Here is a 6000-nt window from a genome sequence, read left to right as displayed (position 1 = left end):
GTCCAAACCAACCAGCCGGGTCTCAATGAGAACCCGACGCAGCCGAGTCGCCTCCATTAAACAGCTGCTTTACTTCCTACAAGTCCAGAATGAGCCGCTCATATTGGGAGGCAAAAAGAGCAGATAGTCAATGAAACATCAATCGATTAGCAGGCAGAGGGGGAAGATTGGATGGCTCAAGCCTCCACCGATAATCGAAGATGCCAAGAGAAGAGAAGGACCCCACCCCCACCGCACCGCGCCTCTCCTCCTGTCTGTACCCCGCTCAGGCTCCTGCTTAAGTCCTTTTTCTCCCCTTCTCCATTTCCCGTTTCGTGCCCCCTCCGCCTCTTTTTCCCTCTTCCTCCAGCTCCCTCTCTCTCTCTCTCTCTCTCTCTCTCTCGTCTACTGCAGCAGAAACGCCAGCACAGACACCAGCTTGTGTGTATATATGCTTCTACATGTGTGCACTACTACGGTGAATTTTGCGCGTGAGCCTCACGCCATCATGAGCGGTGAAGGTGAAATTAGGAAGGAGGGAGTAAAACGGAGAAAAGAAGCTAAACCCAAGCGTGGATCGCTCCGATCAGAACATTGATTACTGCTGCATTACATCACAGCCATGCAAACAACCCCCCCAAACCCCCACATAGAAATCATTTGCGTAAAGCCGCCCCACCAGCGCCACCCCCATCTTTCTTTATGTTTGCTCTCAGCTCCTTCTTCCTCTCATCTGCCTTTGGTGCATTTCCACGTTGGGATTTCATTTTTTTTCTCGTTTTTTCTGTCTGAATCACCTTGGGGTTTTTTTCCTTTACATTCAGTTTCCATCGTAGAGCAAATAAAAAAGGTTGCACCTCTTCACATAGCGTGACGGAGGAGCAGAGAGGACGAAGCCTGATTGGGGTCACTTCGCTGTGTGACATACATGGAAGGACGCAGAGAAACGGGGCTAAATTCACCCAGAAACAGAACCAGTTCAGTCCAAATCAGTTCCACCTACTACCTGCTATGCACTCCCCATAAACCCACAGCCCTGCCACAACGCCATGTTTCGCTGCCACGCCATGCTGCCACAACGCCCCGACCCGCTGCCACAACACCACGTCCCGCTGCCACAGCGCCGCGTCCCGCTGCCACAGCGCCGCGTCCCGCTGCCATAGCGCCGCGTCCCGCTGCCACAGCGCCGCGTCCCGCTGCCACAACGCCTCGTCCCGCTGCCACAACGCCCCGTCCCTCTGCCACAATGCCACGTCCCGCTGCCACAACGCCACGTCCCTCTGCCACAACGCCTCGTCCCGCTGCCACAACGCCGCGTCCCGCTGCCACAACGCCGCGTCCCGCTGCCACAACGCCACGTCCCTCTGCCACAACGCCCCGTCCCTCTGCCACAACGCCACGTCCCGCTCCCACAGCGCCGCGTCCCGCTGCCACAGCGCCGCGTCCCGCTCCCACAGCGCCGCGTCCCGCTGCCACAGCGCCGCGTCCCGCTGCCACAACGCCACGTCCCGCTGCCACAGCGCCACGTCCCGCTCCCACAGCGCCGCGTCCCGCTGCCACAGCGCCGCGTCCCGCTGCCACAACGCCTCGTCCCTCTGCCACAACACCACGTCCCGCTGCCACAGCGCCGCGTCCCGCTGCCACAACGCCTCGTCCCTCTGCCACAACACCACGTCCCGCTGCCACAGCGCCGCGTCCCGCTGCCACAGCGCCGCGTCCCGCTGCCACAGCGCCGCGTCCCGCTGCCACAGCGCCGCGTCCCGCTGCCACAACGCCTCGTCCCCCTGCCACAGCGCCACGTCACGCTGCCACAGCGCCACGTCCCGCTGCCACAACGCCTCGTCCCGCTGCCACAACGCCTCGTCCCGCTGCCACAACGCACGTCCCCCTGCCACAACGCCTCGTCCCCCTGCCACAACGCCACGTCCCGCTGCCACAGCTCCACGTCCCCCTGCCACAACGCCACGTCCCGCTGCCACAACGCACGTCCCGCTGCCACAACGCCTCGTCCCCCTGCCACAACGCCGCGTCCCGCTGCCACAGCGCCGCGTCCCGCTGCCACAACGCCACGTCCCGCTGCCACAACGCCACGTCCCGCTGCCACAACGCCTCGTCCCCCTGCCACAGCGCCGCGTCCCGCTGCCACAGCGCCACGTCCCGCTGCCACAACCCACTGTAGACACTGGAGTAAAAACGCACCAATCCGACTTTTCCTGACTGAAACTGATTTCTGGTTCTTGAGATTTTTTTAGTTTTTTTATTCCAAGGACACGTTCATCCGAATTTAACTAAAATGAGTGCCATGCATGGCGCCAAAATAGTTGGAATGTTTTTGTTTTTATGCATTTAATAAATGAGGAAACTTTCTTTCAGTATTTGACCTGCTGATTGTTGATAAAAACAAAAAACAACTAACTGAAAATTGGCAGATTCCTGTCTTTGAATGACTAATATCATCATAGATTAAGATGATATTAGATCATATGTGACAAACTGAAGGCCCGTGGGCCATATCCGGCCCGCCACAACTCTTTATGTGGCCCTCTGGATCCTACACTAAACACTAACTGTGATTAAATATCATGTTATATATCAAATCAATGCAGTTTTTATCTGTTTACTGCCAAATTACATCAATCAGTCCCTCCAGTTTCTTGCAAATTATCGTGGAAATTCACACAAAATCAACAAATCCCCACACTTTGTTGTGCTAATACATATTTGGGAGTTTATTGCAGATTTTTCTCAAAAATTTTCAAAAACTTTCTTACTTGTACTAACCGGCTGCCTCAGCTTTAACTGATGTCAGGTTATAGTCCATGATCGATACAGCGAGGAATAAAAAGTCACATTTACCATCAAAAATAAGAGCAAATATCGCAAATATTTCCAAATATTTCACACAAAATATCACAAAATCCTGGAAGGACTGAAAAGATTAATATTATTATTTAACTTTAAGAATTAATTGATATTTTAACAGCTTGTGATCAGGTTTTATCAATACATTCCGGCACAACCGGCCCTTTAAGAGCTTTGGACCAAAATGAAAATGAGTTTGACACCGCTGACCTCGACGATGTCAGACTGGACCTGGACTCAGACAGGAAGTGGTTCTGTTTTACCGCCGATGGGACTGAGTTCTCACCACTTCTTTACGATGATAAAAAAAAAAAAAGTTACGAAAAGGAAGTAGTAATAACACAAGAATAAAGTTGCAGTATTACAACCTTATTCTCGTAATTTAAGACTTTGTTCTCATAATTAAATTTTTTTATCATAAAAGTCCTGGTGTGGGGTTGCTGGACGTGGTGAGGATTCAATCCCATCGGGTCAAACAGAACCACTTCCTGTCTGAGTCCAGGTCCCGTCTGACGGATTGGGCCGTCCAACCCAGACGATAACAGCTCAATACTTTCCATCATTTTGGCTGAGAACTGAAGTCATGTCTGTGTCTGAAAACGTGTAAATGGTCGGAGCCGCCAAGCGCAGATCCTTCTGCTAACTGGGATTACAGATCAGGCATGAGGACTGGTTTCCAGTTAAACCAAGCTTTTAAAAGGCTGACCTTTCAAAACATTTCCTTTGAATATGATGCAAGCTAACCAACAACTATCAGCTGTGATTAAACTGTTACTTAATAAAGTCTTAAGTCTGTTAAACAAAATAACATTTAAACGTTACAGAAAGCATCGCTACAGCTGCATTACTCAATATTTTAGTATTTTGACAACAGTAGAAGTATTTCCTGCTTTTCTGTTTCAAGTTAAAGTGAATAGATCATGTGATGCACCTTTGTTTTAAACTAATACAGAGACAATGATGTTTTTCCTGACGGTGCAGTTATGCTGAATTAGGAGTTTCCTTATTTTCACCTCATTTTAAATCAACAAATGCAGAAACCCGGCTGGTTCTGCTGCACTGTCTTTACAGATTAGACTGAAGTAAAAGGAAAAAAATTGAATGCAACAAGAGGGTGACTCTAAATATAAAAACAGAAAGCAGCAGCTCTGATCAAACAGCTGGATTTGTCTGCAACACAAAGCTCTCAGAATAAAAGAACCGGCGCAGATCAAAACCAGTCAGGGAGACTTGTTACTTCTCCACCTGTATGTCTTAAAACAAGAGCATTTAGGAGGGATTTCATTAGCAGTTTCCCTGAAAGCAGGAAATATTTTCACAGTAAGCTAGACATAATGGACAGAAGACCAGAGAAAAAGCAGAGAAAACCAGAAAAAAACCCAGAAAAAAACAGAAAAAAAAACAGAGAAAACCAGAAAAAAACTTGGAAAACCAGAAAAAAACAGAGAAAAACTTGAAAAATCAGAGAAAACCTTGCAGAATGTTAAAGCAGAAACCCAGCAGGGCATATTAAGGATAAAAGTAAAGGAATCCATGAACGTTTTTACCAACGATGCTAAAATAACTTCATGAATGTTTTGAAGGATGATGCATTACACTCATATTTACAGCTCTGGAAAAAGAACAGAAAATGACTGCAAAGTCATCAGTTTCTCTGATTTTCCTGTTTATAATTATATGTTTGACTAAAATGAATAATGTTCTTTTACTCTATGAACTACTGACAACGAGTCTCTGAAATTCCAAGCAAAACTTGAGTATTTATCTGCAGGAAATGAGAAATGGTCAAAATGATGAAAAGCTACAGAGCTTTCAGAAATAATGCAAAGAAAATAAGTTCATATTCATTTAGAAACATCAACACTAATGTTATAACTCAGAAATCAATATTTGGTGGAAAAACCTCGAGGTTTTCAGTGGGCTTCACTGCAGTGAGCTTTTCATTTTTTCCAACGTTGTAAATGCATCAAACTGCTCAACAAAGGGGCTGGAACTAATCCACCAACTATTCCAACTAAAAATATTTCTGTTTATTTTCAACCACATTAGCAGTTATATCAATCACCAATGTCAAATATCCCAAAGATGGACGAAGACCGGCTTTAGAAACATAAAAACTGACACACCAAAAGCCAAATGTATCATTTATTTATGGTTTTTAAAGGTGCCAAGCATTGAAAACTGGACTTTAATCAACCAACGTATTTTTCCAATTTAGCCTGAACAACAAAAACCAACTAAACCGACGTCTCTGTGCGTGCAGACGTCTTTTTATCCACACAGGATTCATGAGGCGTCCTGATGTACAAACACATTTCAAAAACCAACAGGAAGATGTCATCTGGTACTTTCTGGCTTTATCTTTACATTAATAGACAGCTATAGGTCAACTACATCCCCATTCACATTTAGGAATCACAACCACCTGCAAATGATTAAATACTCATCATCCTGTCTGAAGCCGTCAGCAGCCAAAACACCAAATATATCTGAATATGCATTAATACACACGGTGGAAACCATCTTATGGTCTTCTCCACTTCAGCCAATCGGCAACAAGGAAAATGAAAACCGCTTTGCGTGTTCAGCACCAAAGTATTTCAACTTCCAAAGCTGAATTTTCTTGAATATTTCTGACACGCTCTACGAAAAACATGCGAATAACTGATTTGGCTAAAAGTGAACGGCGATGAGGTGAAGGTCCATGTCAGGGTTGTTGCTGTTTTCACATTTTAGTCACATTTAAACTTCAGTCCATACATATAAATATTTTTATTTGCACGTTTAGACCACATTTATACATCTTTATGTTAATGTTTTAGTTTTGAACCCCATTGAAGTCAACAGATGTCTTTATGCTGACATTGTCTTTTCAGGCACCTTTCACTTTTAACTTCATTTCTACATAATTATATTTATTCAGATATAATTTCAGCTGTTCAATCTACATATTATTGTAGTTATTTAAATATTTCATTCCGTTACGTTTCAAATACTTTCACTGCTTCCCTTTCAGCCACTTTTAGACATTAATTAACGTCATAAAAATCTTCGCGTTTTTTTCAAACCGCATTTCTTCACTAAATACATATTTATAAGTTCGGCTTTGAGTCATACAAAACGTCTTTGGACGTCCTTCTGCGGTTTACTTGTTCGTAG

This window comes from Poecilia mexicana, unplaced genomic scaffold, assembly GCF_051168715.1.
Source record: "Poecilia mexicana isolate PSO_F unplaced genomic scaffold, ASM5116871v1 scaffold_19, whole genome shotgun sequence".
NCBI classification, from domain to species: domain Eukaryota; kingdom Metazoa; phylum Chordata; class Actinopteri; order Cyprinodontiformes; family Poeciliidae; genus Poecilia; species Poecilia mexicana.
The sequence above is the reverse complement of the archived record's forward strand: the minus strand, read 5'-3'. Positions refer to the sequence as shown.